Source organism: Cebidichthys violaceus, unplaced genomic scaffold (assembly GCF_023349555.1).
Source record: "Cebidichthys violaceus isolate CVI_PGR_0920_01 unplaced genomic scaffold, fCebVio1.0.p SCAF_37, whole genome shotgun sequence".
NCBI lineage: Eukaryota > Metazoa > Chordata > Actinopteri > Perciformes > Stichaeidae > Cebidichthys > Cebidichthys violaceus.
Genome location: NW_027176561.1, coordinates 1,844,014 through 1,861,118, shown reverse-complemented (window position 1 = coordinate 1,861,118; position 17,105 = coordinate 1,844,014).

Sequence of the window (17,105 nt, the reverse complement as noted above, 5' to 3'; positions counted from 1 at the left end):
CATTGTTTTTTATAATATATTAGAGGGTATATATATAAACAGATTTTTGTTACTTACAGAAATGAATGTCAACCAGTGGCCACATAGAAGAAGCAACACAAATTTGACAATCTAAAAAGCTTCATGGTAGCCTATATTTTTTCAGAATGGTCAGGGGAATGGAAAGTATACACGACTACTTTATTGTACAATTAAACTGTAAAATTTGTATTTTAACATCACTTTTTGTTGCATGGACACAATAAACATAACTGTATACATTTCCTTTGGGAGCACAGATATGAATGTGCATTTATTGTCTTTCTAATTTCCCTGATGGTGGTTATAATGTTTGCATAGTTTGTTCAAAAACACATATTTCTGCCTCTTTCAACAGAAAATATAAAACATGACTGTTTGGTTCAGGAGACCTGCTGCTAACACAAAATAAGAAAGACATAGAAACCCCCAATACAGCAATGGAACAAAGCTATAGCATATTTCTCTATAAGACATAATATAGGATAGTTTGGCTTACTTTCATGAACTCATTAGCCATATCAATTATAAGAGAAGCTTTTGTGTCCTCAGTTTCCCTTTAGCTGATGCAACACTGTAGAACTCTGCAGCATTATATCACCGGATTAACGAACACTAATCTTGGTGGAGGAATTAAGGGTGATCACAGGTTGCTGTGCTGTGTGTTGTTTTGTTTTGTTTTGCATTTCCTGAAATGTTGCAATCCAGGGCATATTTTTAACTTTTAAAGCAGCGAGGGTGAATGCTTTTTTTAACCCAATGTGTATCAAGATTAATTAAATGTAATAATTAAACATATTATAATATGATATTCAAAAACAATCTGTTCAGATGTTTTATACAAATCTCTCGATGCAAAATACATGATGCAAAATGCATGATTGTTTATGTATGCATACAGTTGTGGTCAAAAGTTTACATACACTTGTAAAGAACATAATGTCATGGCTCTCTTGAGTTTCCCCGTTATTTCTATAACTCTGATTTTTCTCTGATAGAGTGATTGGAACAGATACATCTTTGTCACAAAAAAACATTCATGAAGTTTGGTTCTTTCATGACTTTATTATGGGTCAACAGAAAAAGTGATCAAATCTGCTGGGTCAAAAATATACATACAGCAGTGCTAATATTTGGTTACATGTCCCTTGGCCATTTTCACTTCAATTAGGCGCTTTTGGTAGCCATCCACAAGCTTCTGGCAAGCTTCTCGTTGAATCTTTGACCACTCCTCTTGACAGAATTGGTGCAGTTCAGTTAAATTTGATGGCTTTCTGACATGGACTTGTTTCTTCAGCATTGTCCACATGTTCTCAATGGGATTTAAGTCAGGACTTTGGGAAGGCCATTCTAAAACCCTAATTCTAGCCTGATTTAGCCATTCCATTACCACTTTTGATGTGCGTTTGGGGTCGTTGTCCTGTTGGAACACCCAACTGCGCCCAAGACCCAACCTTCGGGCTGATGATTTTAGGTTATCTTGAAGAATTTGAAGGTAATCCTCCTTCTTCATTATCCCATTTACTCTCTGTAAAGCACCAGTTCCATTGGCAGCAAAACAGCCCCACAGCATAATACTACCACCACCGTGCTTGACGGTAGGCACGGTGTTCTTGGGGTTAAAGGCCTCTCCTTTTCTCCTCCAAACATATTGCTGGGCATTGTGGCCAAACAGCTCGATTTTTGTTTCATCTGACCACAGAACTTTCCTCCAGAAGGTCTTATCTTTGTCCACGTGATCAGCAGCAAACTTCAGTTGAGCCTTAAGGTGCCGCTTTTGGAGCAAGGGCTTCCTTCTTGCACGGCAGCCTCTCAGTCCATGGAGATACAAAACACGCTTGACTGTGGACACTGACACCTGTGTTCCAGCAGCTTCTAATTCTTGGCAGATCTGCTTTTTGGTGGTTCTCGGTTGACTCTTCACCCTCCTGACCAATTTTCTCTCAGCAGCAGGTGATAGCTTGCGTTTTCTTCCTGATCGTGGCAGTGACAAAACAGTGCCATGCACTTTATACTTACAAACAATTGTTTGCACTGTTGCTCTTGGGACCTGCAGCTGCTTTGAAATGGCTCCAAGTGACTTTCCTGACTTGTTCAAGTCAATGATTCGCTTTTTCAGATCCATGCTGAGCTCCTTTGACTTTCCCATTGTAGCGTTTGTGGGCGTTTGTATCCAATGAGCCCTATTTAAATGGCCTCAGAGAAGTCACCAGCTGTAGTCACTCATAATCACTCACAAGAAGTTAAGAGGCCATGCTATGAAGCTCATTTCATTGACACAACTTTCTAAGTCACCAAAATTGCTAATTCATGTTGCTGTATGTATATTTTTGACCCAGCAGATTTTGTCACTTTTTCTGTTAACCCATAATAAAGTCATGAAAGAACCAAACTTCATGAATGTTTTTTGTGACAAAGAAGTATCTGTTCCAATCACTCAATCAGAGAAAAATCAGAGTTGTAGAAATAACTGGAAACTCAAGAGAGCCATGACATTATGTTCTTTACAAGTGTATGTAAACTTTTGACCACAACTGTATGTGTTTGTATGTATGCAGAGTTCACTGGGTACACTGCCATTTGTGTGGTTTTCCTTTGCAATGCGGATATGCAAGAGAAAGAAAGCAGAAACACCCTCCGACACAAACAAAAGCCATTAATAACAGTGCAGATGGAAATAATTGATTGGCAAGGTACGATGATGAGTGTATCGTGTAACTCGGGCGCAGTTATGAAATGAGGAGAAGAGAGAGATTATGGTAAGTAGGTTAGTGGAGCAACACAGGGCTTTCACACCCCTCCCTTTCCCAAGTCTCTGCAGTGCATGCGTGGTGAGTCTCCGCCTTGTCTTTCTGTCTTTTTCCACTGTGAACGCTTCGGTCCTGAATCATGTCTAAATCAAAGCTCATACTTTAAAATACATTCTCTCAGCACCACCTATGCATGCTTGATGTTCTTACACCTCTCTACTGTTTGCTGTCTATACTTTTCTACAGATCCTCGCTCTCACACTTGTGCAATTGCACAAAAAAACAATGTTAGAACACAAATGCAAAGCAGTACTGTGTTTGCTTCTTACTGAATGCACACTTTTAAAAATACAATGCTGGGAAAAAAGGCCGAAAGTGTTTGTTTTATTTTATTCTCTGCTTGTAAACTTCCTCTTCCTCCCATTTCAACGTGGTTTTGTCAGTCTGATGGTTTCCTTCCTGATCCTCATCTGCCGTCTTTCTTGTGGTTATATTTTGTCCCTCTGTCGCCATGAAGCAGCCACACATCCATCCGGTGTTCGTCTGCAACGTCAGTGACCCGCTGACCCTGAATCTTATGTAACCATGGCAATACCCAAATTAGAACATGGAGCACAGAAAGAAGGAGGAGCTTAGAGCTTCGAATACAGGCATGTAGCTCCCGACCAGCTTTCCAGATTAAGGCAAATGGAATGAACGCGCCTGCTACTGTGTGTGTGTGTGTGTGTGTGTGTGTGTGTGTGTGTGTGTGTGTGTGTGTGTGCGCACTTTGAGTGTGTGTGTTGGGCTCAAGAGACAGAAACTAAAGGGGAAATCAAACACGTCCTCAACAGAGGTGGTGATGGTGATGATCACACCTTCGGAAGTGCTTTCTGGACGTTCAAACTGCGGCGCACGAATGCAATGACAATTTTATAGCTCAAACTGGCCTCTGCCCCACAGCGCATGAAGCCCAGTATACTGAGAGGATTATTTTAGGATTCAGGCTCTGGCTTCCATAATCCTCTCTCCTCTCCCTCATCCAGCTAAATCCTTCTCCCTTCTCCCTTTTCAAATGCCCACTAATCTGTCTCCCTCCGACTCTCTGTGCGGCTGTAATCTGGTTTGTATCTTTCACCTGAATCGGCATCAATAGGTCAGTGTGCTAAACTACAGGGTGCTTCTTCCCTTTTCCTCCTGTAAGACTTCGTCACCCGTCATTACTTTCTCCTCTTCAACCTGGATGATGTCCTGACTGGTGTTTGACTGAAATGTGTGCTTGAAGTATCAATATTTCCAGGCTGAAGCCATAATTTTACATGCCATCAAGATTGAAATTTCATTCTTTAATTTGGGAGCAGCAGTTGACAATATAATCTACAGGGCCTATTTAATAGCTCTTCTGTTGCTTCTATTGTATCACATGATCTTAGCAGATGGAATTTCCCAGTTGTCATGTTGTCATTGTTTCTAATGGAGCTGTACTCCTCAATGGATAATTACATTTGAAAAAAAAGATGTGACGGTTAAATCACTCCAATCGCTGAATAAGACATTTTTAGGCAATCAAAAAAGGTTACAATTACTGTAACTTTCATAAACTGAAAACACCCAGATCGGACAAAGCTGTTGTAGCGACCTGTCAATCACAAGGTAGCCCCGCCCTAAAGCATACCCTGCATTATCGTTTTTTTTACTCTAAATTGGATTATAATTTACTAAATGAACATCATAATGTATTGAAGAAGACTTGAAACTATAGCGATTGAGACCATGAACTCATGTTCACAATGCTTACTGAGGTAATAAATCAAGAGAGAAGTAGGGCCGTTTTCTCATAGACTTCTATACAAACAGACATCTTTTTGCAACCAGTGTCGCACCCTGCTGTTCATTAGAAAGAATGCAACCTGGAGGTTACAACCTGGTATTTAGTCATAAACCAAAGTATTGGACGAACACAAATTTTGACGTGATGTCAGAGAATTACAAAAATGATTTCTACTCATCGTGAGAGGGACATTAATGTCTATAACAAATGTCATTGGAACAAACTAAAATATCTAAAATCAGGAGATCCTCAAAATCAGTAGAAATCGTCCTCCGGGGAATCTCAGTGTTTGTACAAAATTCAATGGCAATGAGATGTTTCAGTCTGGTGGGCCCACTGACAAAATGAAATTGTCATCCATGGAGCCAATGGTGCTAGAAACTGCAGAGGTAGAAAAGCTCTGTTGCTCGTCTTTAAGTGGTTTTGTAGACAAATGATCTAATTGAAAATAACCTTTAAACGGAAACTGCACTAATGCTGCTGCTTCAGTATTCTTCAGCTCACCTAAAGCCTCATCAACTATGGTTGTATGCTTGTGGTAAGGTGAACTAGATGTGACATGGTTAGCATGTGCTAATGAGCTAAACAAACAGACAAGGAGCAAGCCGGAGTGCCCTTCAGTTCACTTTTGACTTGGTATTTGTCCTCCGTCAGCAGCTGCTGATACAAGAGATGGCTGAATTTAATACCCTCAGGTACACGTTAGCTTCACATCCTGTCATTGGGAGTCACGCTGTTTATTTGGTCTTTTGACGGGCAATATCTAAACGATAGGCATCCAATTAAAGTTGACATTTACCATGGTGTGTCTGTCCATGCTGCTTCCGCACACAGTATTTGTCCCGTTGTCTGTCGATAGCGCTCTGCCTCCATCTAGATAATATTGCATCTGACAGTCATGACAGGAAGAAGCGACCACAGGCATTTGCAGAGAGAGAGAGAGAGAGAGAGAGAGAGAGAGAGAGACAGGGGTTTGATAAGAGAATAGAGGAATAGACATAAATTTAGACAGCTGAATAGATAATGCAAGGACCCTGAAGAGATTATTGCAGAGATTATGTCTGTGAGATAAAATAGGAATATTAAATAAGAACGGAGTAGGGATACCAGCATACTGGGACTGAATATTCATCTTCTCAGGATGATATTACTGATCCAGGCTCAGATGAGATCGTCATGCATTCGCTGCAATACACAGGTACACACCTTTAAACACAAGTCCCTTCATTTTCACAGTTATCTTTGGATAACCAGACAGCTGCAAAGCGCCAAAGGCATTTGTGTGGTTTCTGTCTGTTAGGCCTGAAAGTCCATTACCTCATATCTCATTCCTACCATCTGCTGTTATTTTCCCCACCCTTCCTCTCATTGCTAATTAAGTGCAAATCCTGTCCTCATTTCTATGGTTACAAGTTACAACACATGTCGTTGGAGCGATGTCATCATTCATTCTTGCATTCATGTGAATGAGCAATGAAATGTTAACTAAAGAGAAAAACTGGGCTTTGTCAACATCATCTAATGTCTGTACTTGTCTGCACATGCCGCAGTGTATGTCCACTGAGGCCTCCACATACAGAGGCAAGGCCAGAGGGGAGTCTCCCCCGACCAGAGTCAGAGGCTTAGGAGTTGGTTTACCAGAACCTCTGCATGAGTTGAATGTTTGTTGAGTTGACATTTTTTGTTAGAAAGTCAGTTAGAAAAAGATGCAAAGTAACTACAGAGAGGTACAAAATATCTGCAAAGAGACGCAAAATTACAACAAAGTGACACAAAACAAATATCTTGAGACACAAAAGAGCCATAAAGAGATGCAAAATTGCCACAAATAGACGCAACACAAACAAAAAGAAGCACAAAACAACCACAAAGAGATGCAAAGCGACCACAAAAAGACGCAAAACGACTACAGAGATGCAAAATGACTACAAAGTGATGCAAAACAGCTACAAAGGGACGTTTCTAAACCTGCCCCATGTCACATAACATTTATACAATCATATGTCAAATAGGCAAATACAATCCGTCTCACAGATGTCTCCTCTGAATTTCCTCTCACCAGTTTACCGAGGCAGGCCTCGGTTTCAACATAAATAAGGACAGAGGAGAGATCGATAGATAATGTATGTATGGCAGCCACACATACAGCTGGGTCACAGGGTGTCAGTATAGTGGGTTTGTGTGCGTGCTTGTGTGCTACAGTGTTGAAATTACTGTGATTGCAGATTCTGTGAGAAAAGGAAGCCTGGCCTGGTGTGTGTCCACCAGGGAGCCATTTTAACAGTCTTGCTGCTTCTTGCACTGGGAAATAGAAAAATGCTACATTGCACATGTCCAGCACATGTTTTAGCATAGCAGAGGTAGTAGTCTGAACATGGATTAAAGATATAAAATATGATATATATCCATATAGAATGAAAACTAACAAAAACAAGAAATCGTCTCAGAGAAGCAAAAAGCGTGAGCAGGAGAGACACGACAGTAGAGAGAGACAATAAGGAGAAACAGAGACAAAAAGCAAAGTCGATGTCCCAACAATCTGAAGATGATACTGAAAGGAGATCTGCCGCTTCCAACACTCGCTTCCATGACAACAGTCGCTGACAGGGCCCCCGACCCCATGGCTTGTCTGTAATGAATCATCTGCCTTGAAAGTGTGGTAACACCCACAAATGTACACATATGTGCATGCAAAAGCTCACACACACGCACACACACACACACACACACACACACACACACACACACACACACACACACACACACAAACACAGCGGTTCTCCTCTTAGGACAGATTGTCTTTCAGAGAACGCTTGTTTACCACCGACAGGAAAAAGGATTGTTTTTCAGCTGGAGCCTGTTGACCTGAGAGAGAAGACTGTTAGCTCAACCATAAGAGCAGTTAACAAACCTTTGCGATTAATGACCTACCCTGATTACTGGTTTTGCTCCACAACCTGGAAGCTGCGTGTTCATGTGTGCATGCACATCTACATGTAGGAGCGTCTTCGCGCGTGTGTGTGTGCATGCGTGTCGTGTAACAATCCTGGCATGCTTGTATGTGTCTGCGGAAGAAATGTGCGATCCATTTGCTCGTCGACAGCTGCTCCGGAGAAAGAGACGAGGATGTATGAGGACAGTCGTTGACACCTTCCAAGAAGCAGCTGAAGGAGCACGTACAATCCAGCGCTTGTGTTATCTTTGGGAAATGTTGGCCTTTGGATTCATAATGGCTGACATGTGTTTTAGTCCGAGCCATCAAACGTTGAAAAGTTTCAAATTTCACACACACTTGACAGATCTTAAATTATACCCATGGCTGCTCTGTGTTCTTGACCTGTGGCAATCAGAGTGTTTGACAAACCATCCATCACTCGGGTGCTTTTAAGGGCCGACAAGGCGGCCCCCATCATCATCGTTTTCTCCATTCCTCTCGCACATCCTCCATCTATTCCTCTGGGCAGAGAAAGACAGTGTGCTGCAGTAATGCGTCCTAAAACCCACAAAATGAGTTGGCACACTTTGCACATCCAGTTCCCTCGTCTCGAACTCATTGGGATTTTTAAATGGGTTTTTGGTTAGATGGCTGAAATAAGGTCTGCGGTTAACACAAGTTTACGGTAATTTAACATTTTGTTCCAGATAGAAAAGACGTCAGTAAATACCCCTCTGCTAACAAGTGTCTTAATGAGACGACAGAACGCTGTCACTAGTCCGCCTCCACAGCCTGGTTGTGTCTACTCGCACTCATGTGACTCACTCATTTGCCTGCGGCTAAACGTTAGCTTTTTACTTCTGTCGATTGCATTTACGCTTCAAAAATCATAGAAGTGGTGTTTATTATTATTAGCTTGCTGAACAAAACATTTAAGTATGATTAACTTGTGATTGCCACAGGGCTTAATTTATGGAATAATCCATAATCAAATGGAAAAATCCCGTTGGCTTTTTGTAGCGTGGAACCAGTGTGATGCTAACTTCTGACAAGAATGATATCACCAGGGGACTATAAGCCCATACAGAGGCTGGCTAAATGCATTGAACAAATCAACAACTGGATGTGCCAGAATATTCTTCAATTAAACAAAGATAAAACAGAAGTAATTGTTTTTGGTACCAAGGACGAACGATTGAAAGTCAGCGCTCAGCTTCAATCACAGTGTGTCAATCAAAAAGTCAATCAGAAAGCTGCAGCTGATTCAGAACGCTGCAGCGCGAGTCCTCACTAAGACCAAGAAAGTGGATCACATCACTCCAGTTCTGAGGTCTTTGCACTGGCTTCCTGTCCAACAAAGAGTTGACTTTAAAATCCTGCTGTTTATAAAGCACTGAATGGTTTAGGGCCAAAATACATCTCTGATCTGCTGTTACCCTATGAACCATCCCGACCCTTAGGTCGTCTGGGACTGGTCTACTGTCTGTTCCCAGAGTCAGAACTAAACATGGAGAAGCAGCGTTCAGTTCTTCTGCTCCACATATCTGGAACAAAGTCCCAGAAAGCTGCAGGTCTGAGACTTTTCTGTTTGCTGCTGCCTTTAATTGAACCAGATTCAAGGATATTAATCAATTTCTGCATTTTACTAGTATTTACTAGTAAAATGCAGAAATTGATTACTAGTTAAAGTTAAGTAAATTTTACTAGTATTTCTTATACTACTTTTTAGTGTTTTAATGACTGTTTTTAATGTTTCAATCAATATTCTTAATTGTTTTTAAATCTCCATTTCTTTTGCCTTATGTTTTGATGTTTTTTAATGGTTTTATGTGAAGCACTTTGAATTGCCTTGTTGTTGAAATGTGCTGTACAAATACACTTGCCTTGCCTTGCCTTGACACAAATACGTCATCCCTGCAGAACTCTAGAGAGTCCTTCTCTAGAGGCCATTTTTTATCCTTTAAGCTAAATACAAATGCAGTCATAGATTCACACTTTGCAGATAATTCAAGACACATTTGCAAGTTCCAAAATCAAAAGACACACTGTATTAACCAGGTAAAGGTTCAGAGTTATTTTTAGAAACATTTTTAGAAAGCTGTGTAAGGAGCCATTTCTTTGACCTGCTGATTGACCTAAATAACACCTAAGTGACCAAATAATTAGCTTGCTAGCAGTGAGTCCAGCAGTGACACAGCGATTGACATTTAGTCCTCCAGACACACAGAAGGCTGTGTCCCAAATTTCTATTTCACCGTTTAAAGGTGAATCAAGATGGGCCACCGCCATGCTGTTGAGGATTTGCTTATCCCTGATGAATCGGCGTGATATGCCATGTGTTTTGGCCTACTTACCAAAACATGACCCATGTAAACATGAACCCACATGAGCTGCATGCACACGCTTAACAAGTCGGACCAGAACACATGCCGCATCCCCTCACCGCCTTTCATCGACGTTACAATCTAAAATCTCTGCCCGTCTTGTTGTCACATGTTTCTCTGTCTCTTTCCATCTGTCCTCCACCTGCTGTGACACAAACATTAAACCACCAGAGCCAGATATAAGAAAGCAAATCTGGTATAAAATGAGCTCAATAAAGTTAATGAATACTATCCTGCTTTTCTTTCTCTGTATTGTTTTGCAGTGTCCACTTTTCTCCGGCCTGGTGGCCTACTTCTTCAAACCCCATCATGTCCGTACGTCAGTCCCTCATTTCTCCTCCATCCTTGAGCATGTTACACAAACTCTGGTCATCACTCTCTAAAAAATATATATATATATATATATATTTTCAGTAACACAGTTTCAGTTTTCTGACTTTGGATATTTCAGTAAAAAAACGAATATGCCTTAAAGGCTGGGTTTGAACTAAAATGACCTAATTTTTCTGTAACTTCTATGTGTAAGAGTGTTTGTTTATGTGTTTCAGACATGTCTACAATAAACTGCATTGTTTGAACTACAATGCACTCTCTCTTTTGCCTCGATGCTTTCCCCCTCCAGAATAAAAACAAACATGTTGTCTCACTAGGCTTGCTAGGGTACAGTAGATTGTTAGATTATTTTGTTTGGTTACTCCAGTTTAAAACAGTCTCTCCTCTCAGCAGGAGAGACATGTCTTTGTTTATGTATGCCCCCCCCTCCCTCCTCTCTGGTTTTATTAGAGTCATGTGGTGAGGATTGTTTTGAATAATAACCCACTGCAACAAAACTACAACCCCTGGTGATGAGAAGTGTGAAGGCACTTTGGGCTCCTTACATAACAGACATCAGCAACAGCCCTTTTTGGCACAGCTGCTCTCTGCATCAGATGTAAATGAGCGCCCAATGATTATAATGAGAGCATTATGATTCCGTTCATGTGTGTTTGGGAACTCGGGCATTAATATTCTCTCTAAGCCGGATTAATCAGTTGAACACACACAATCAAAGTAGCTCCCATTATGCAACTGCTCTGGTGGAGAGGGCTCCGTGCGGGGCTTTACAGGTCGGTTTTGTGCCCTGGGGCATCTTTGTCGTGCCATCTTAGTGTTTCATTTTGATACTTGTCCCAACTCCAAACAGGTTTTGGAAAAGTGATTTGATGTGTGACATTTATTCAGGTCTTAGTGCCAAATCTCCAGTCTGCAAAGCAAGTTAATCAGAGAATCAGCTTCATGCCGTCTTCTGTCCTTAAGACTATAAAGGAGATGAGGCAGGAGAGGACTCAGACAAACCGTAAAGGCACAATGAGAATACTCAGTCATAATCATCACATCAACAGTTTTCATGTTGATTTAATTTCTTTTTTATGACAAAACTCTGCATGGTCTGTTCATCTGATGTCTGCAATGTGTGAACCAGGAGGGCCTCTCTGAAACATGTCTTTTAGTTGCTCCGAAGTGAAGAAGAAAAAGAAAACGCACATGCCTTTTAGCTCAGCTTTATATTTATTTGCACTGATCTTAAATCACGATCTGTCGCTAAAAGTGCTGATAACTTAAAAATCTATATCCTATAATTTATTTTTCAGTAATTGTTTTGCCATTCTAAAGGTTTTTATTGCCTTTCATCTATTTGAATTCTTATGACATTTTATATAATTCATTGTTTTTACATTAAAATTTCACATCTATCATGTTCTATTTTTCTTTTGCAAACGTCTCCAATTGTTTTACCGTTAGGGTTTGAGTTGCACAAATTTGTATGAAAAGCGCTTTACAAATAAGATTTGAACGATGGGTCTTATTGTAAAGAAACGTTCATACGCCATGTGTGTGAATGTTTATGTAGTACATAGGTTATACATACTGTATTGTGCCTTTAATATGACTGGCATTCCTGTTTGCACATGAAGGAAAAGTTGTTGCAGTCCTACACAGTAAACATGGTATCATACAGTATTTGATCACTGACAGGTAACACCAAAGAGACTAAGAACTCATAAGTGGCAGAAAGGGAGAACAAAGGAGACAGGAGGTGAAAGATGAGGAAAGAGAAGAGGGGAACTCAAGTGAAAAGAGAGGGACAACAGGGAGAGACAGGACCTACTTGCTGCTCAGGGCTGTAACTCAGACACAAAGCCATCACGTTCCACAACAGTGAAGCATTCGACGTGCTTGTTTTTACTGCTTGAATAACCTGAAGCATCAATATCTTTTTTTGAAAGTGACAGTTGGACAGCAGCAGCTGTGTGCAGTTCATTAGTTTCTAGAGATGAATGAAGGCATGTGACGGATCTGTGGTGGTGACACTGTTATTCTGTAAGTGACGCCAACCATCTTTCAATACAGTTGTGAGAAGAGCAAACAGCTGCATCATTGTGTTGAAAAAACCCCAAAACAAGATACAGTATAGCACCAGCCATTTTAAAAAATATATACTGTCAATTGCACAAATTGGATTGCTGGAAAAAGTCAGCAATGGATTTATTATTTGCTGCTCAATCATATTCAGAGACATCCCCAGGAGCTCCAAACTGATCTCTGGCCAGATTCAATATAGAGAGACATTAGGTGAGATCAGAGCAACACTTTGTTTTTCTCATGAGAGTTTCTAGGTTACCTGAGAAAAGGCCTTTTTAATGCTTGTGCCTGCACACAACTACAGTGTTAAGTTTACACATATTATAGAACACAAACCTCTGGTTTCTTAAGTGAGAATAGTGTTTAGGTTTAATGATTTTAATGGTTCAATTCACCCTTAACTCAAAAGTACACATTTTTCCTCGGACCTGTAGTGCTGTTTATCAATCTAGATTGTTCTGGTGCGAGTTGTCTAGTTTTAGAGATAGCCGCCGTAGAGATGTTTGCCTTGCCTCCTATATAATGGGACTAATTGGGACTTGGTTTGTGGCGCACAAAGCGCCAAAAAAATACATTTGACATTCTCAAAGGCAACGTCTCTTTCCAGTGATAATGACGCGTTACTCAAGATAATCCACAGACCTTGTTGTCAGCAGTTTCATGGAGGAATTATGGTCGAAAGAAAATAGTTCCTACATGAAACTGCTGTAGATTGATAAGTGAATTACTGATTGAATCAGGTATTTGAAACAATATATCAAACTGAATTACTTTCAATTGCTGCCTGCTGTAACCGAATTGTACATGCCAGGCTGTTTATGAGCAGTGCAGTACGGTAACACAGTAATTGTAGCGTCTATTATTAGCCGGAACACATAATGTAATGTAGGCATTGATTACTTCTCGTAGTGTGGATTCCTCATTACATAACAGAGTATCAGTAAACAATTCCTCATTAGTCTGACCTAATGCTAATTGTGCCACAAGTTGTGAATAATAGATCAAACTTTGTCCCAGGACAGTTCTTAATTTATCAATTCAACACGTCTTTCAGTTTTTTTCTTTTCTTTTTTGTTGTTGTAGTTTCTTGGCTGTTACAGACAGACCACACGCAACTGGGACATTTAATCTGTCTGTTTTTGAGAATAGATTGAATTCGTAAAAAAATGTGTTGCAGCATGTCAGTTTCAGAAATGAGGACACAGACAAGACAACAAAGATATTTTGTGTTTTCCCGTCCAGTTTCACAAACGCCGTGATTGTTCCACATCTTGTGATCAGTCGTGCAATCTGTGGATAAAAGAAGTAAATGGATTAAGGACAGTCAGAGAGAGAGAGAGAGAGAGAGAGAGAGAGAGAGAGAGAGAGAGAGAGAGAGAGAGAGAAAGAGACAGAGACAGAGACAGAGAGAGAGAGAGAGAGAGAGAGAGAGAGAAAGATTTTAAGGCTTATACTCTTATACATAATGTTAACATATACCCAAGAAGGAAAAGAAAGAGGAATATTTTACATTGTTACTTTAGCGAAACAGATCTCCTGTACATAAACTCATTTTGAATGGCATTCTGGGTGACGCTCATTTCCTTTTATGTTATTTGACGTCCATCGCTGATAAAAGCGATGATGAAATGTTAAATTTCTCATTGGTTGATTAGAGAATAAAGAGTCTTATATAATTGAACACAATGTTCTCGGGTGAAACATGCATCCACACATGCACACATATCTGCTAATATATTGCCATGGAGATGATTGTTCTCGTGCAATCTGCTGTGGGCGTGTTTACAAGGAAGACCGGGTCTTTCTCTGTGTATGTGAACAAAAGCTGCTGAAATGAGGTGATGTTTTGGTTACTCATCTGCTCTAACTGGATGTGACTGAACAGAGGCAATCAGGGGAAGATTGTAAAATTACACCTGGAGATAATAAAAAAGTCCCAGCGGCTGTAATCAAGTAACTTCATCTCTTTAAAAAGAAGAATATTAACAGAGCTCTCCGACTCTATACACAGTAAAACTAGCTGAATTTGCAGCGTTTTGGATTTGGAGAAGCTGGCTGTTAACAATGTTGATCCCAATGTGTTTGTTTATCCAACATCATTATCTGATCACAACCAATAAGCTCATAAAAAGTTGGATTTTTAATTACCTTTCTTACTATTACAGCATATGAGATGAGAAGAATGCATTGATATTAGAAACAGGCATGATGCAGGATGTAAAACAAAAAGAGGGGAAGTCAAACCTGCTTATAATAAGTCTGAACCTAAGAACATATTTCCCTCGTCATCTTACATATAGGGCAAGGCTGTGATCTTTCTCATCCTGTTATTTGTACAGCACAGAGCAGTGATGAATGGAGGAGTGAATAGGATGGTGAAGACACATGATAATGGGGACGCGACAATTTGAACCTATTGTGCACATGTGAACATGCACAACCAGGGAACTACACACCGAAAGAAAGTGCAAAAAAAGGGTGTAAACGCAGAAGGAGACGCTCACATGTTTCTATTCCATAATTTGTGTGGACACAGTGTTCCAGCTCAGTTGTTCTCAACCTTTTTGGCTTGTGGCCCCTTAAAATGAAGCGATATGTATTTGTCACCCATAACTCTATATAACATATCACCATTTAGCCTAAGAGTGGACTCTCAGGCGGTTTGTTTGAAGATATTTCATAAGATTGACATAAGAACATGAACCTTGACCCAAAACTATTCTAGGCGGCAACCTCCAGGTCTGAAAAGTGAAGTCAATGCAGAAGTACCTTAAACTTAAACTTGCATTGTTTTTTAATAACCAGCAGGGGGCGACTCCTCTGGTTGCATAAAGAAGTCAGATTGTATAAAAGTCAATGAAAAATAAACCCCTACTTCTCACTTGATCTATTTCCTCAGTTAACATTGTAAACTTTATGTTTATATGAGTTTATGGTCTCAATCTCTAGTTTCAAGTCTTCTTCAATACAGCATGATGTTCATTTAGTAAGTTATGCTCCTATTTGGAATAAAATAGACCATAAAGCAGGACATACTTTAGGGTGTGGCTACCTTGTGATTGACCTTTGTCTGGTTTGGAAGCCGTCTGTGTTGTTGTCTCAGAACTTTAACCCTTTCACAGTGTGTTCCCAGTTCATGAAAGTTCATTTTAACATCTAAAAATGTCTTATTCAGCGTTCTGTTGTAATTAGCTCCACCCTCTTGCAAAAATGACAAACTCGAGGTTTTAGTACAGCAGTCCACAAACCAATGGGTGACGTCACGGCGACAACGTCCACTTTTTATCTTCAGTCTATGACCTCTTCCTGAACCTCTCTAACCCTAACCTTAAAGGAATAGTTTAACCTAAGAGTGGTATCAATCTTCTCATCTAATACTTGCAAGTAAGCGAATAAGTGCATTTCCCAAAATAACAAACTATTCCTTTAGAGCACAAGTCAGAGCAAACAGCTCTTTGGAGTCCTCAAAGGTTCTATATCGGTCATTCAGAGCATCAATGTGGCAGCAACCCACTGTTTGCTACGTAAAGATATGGTGCAGTAATGTCTACTTGAGCAGAGAATGAAGTCGCTCACCTTCTCTGTGTGTTGTAATCCCACTGATAACGCCATCCCAACCCACAGCGTTGCCACAGGAACATAGTGCACCCTCTCCCCACGGTCAACACTGTTACCTGTCAGCACTGTTGCCATTGTTTGCACAGTTTCCACTGTTCGCACTGTTAGTTGCCGGCTCAGCTGTCGCCATGTTGAGAGCCGTGCGGAGGCAATCCCTGCTCTGTATTCCGTATTTGAGAACCTTTAACAAACGATCATATAATACAATAAATTCTATCATTTCTCTGCATCAGATTAAATATGGAATGTGAAATATCCTGCATGAAATTAATTTAACATACATTATCTCTTGGCCTACTACTGTGACAGTAGCCTAAACCTTGGGTTCTTACTCATTAAAGGCTGAACTTAACAAGCGCTTCACTTTGGATCATTCCTCAACAAACGGTGATTTAGAAATTATTCTCTGATCTTCAGGTGAGCGATGGAGTTGAGCTGACCAGGTCAGAGAAAGCGAGTACTGTCTATCAGTCCTGTTGGTCTCGCTTTCAGCACATGGACAACGGTAAGACAAGGCACAAGATACTACGTATCACGGCGAATGATCTATAATGGCTCGGAGGAGGCTCGGTTTTCAATTAATCCAGCCGGCATTGTGTTACAGCACATCGGTACTACAGATAATCACCAGGACCGGGCCTGACACACTAACACAAATATATATCCACAATACAAAAGTACACGTGTAGCACACACCCATGCACACACCTCTGACTGAACGCACACGTGACACAAAGACACAAACAAAAACAAAAAAGATTAAATAGAAAGGTTAAATGAATACTAATACAATCGGATAAAATAACATTTTAACACTTGAAATTGAATGCAGATACACACACGTGGGCTTCAGGGACATGCAATTGTTGCACTTTTGTTTGACTTACAAATAAGAATAGCAGGTTTCAGGGAGCTGGATGAGTGGACAAACACCAATAATTGTGTTTTAACATGAAGAGGAAACAGCACAGCATGAAAACACAGAATTCACTCAAAGTCCAGTCACGACTGCTCAATTTACTGCATTTTCACATCTTGTTTGGCAAAGTGTATCTGCAACATGCTGACCCCTGAACCAGGTTTCCATGGAAACGCATGGTTGCCTCAACAACAAGCAAAGCTGGACAATGACAGAGGTAATCTCAGCATCACGTAAAGCAGGTAAACACCTTTGTGTGCTGGAGCAA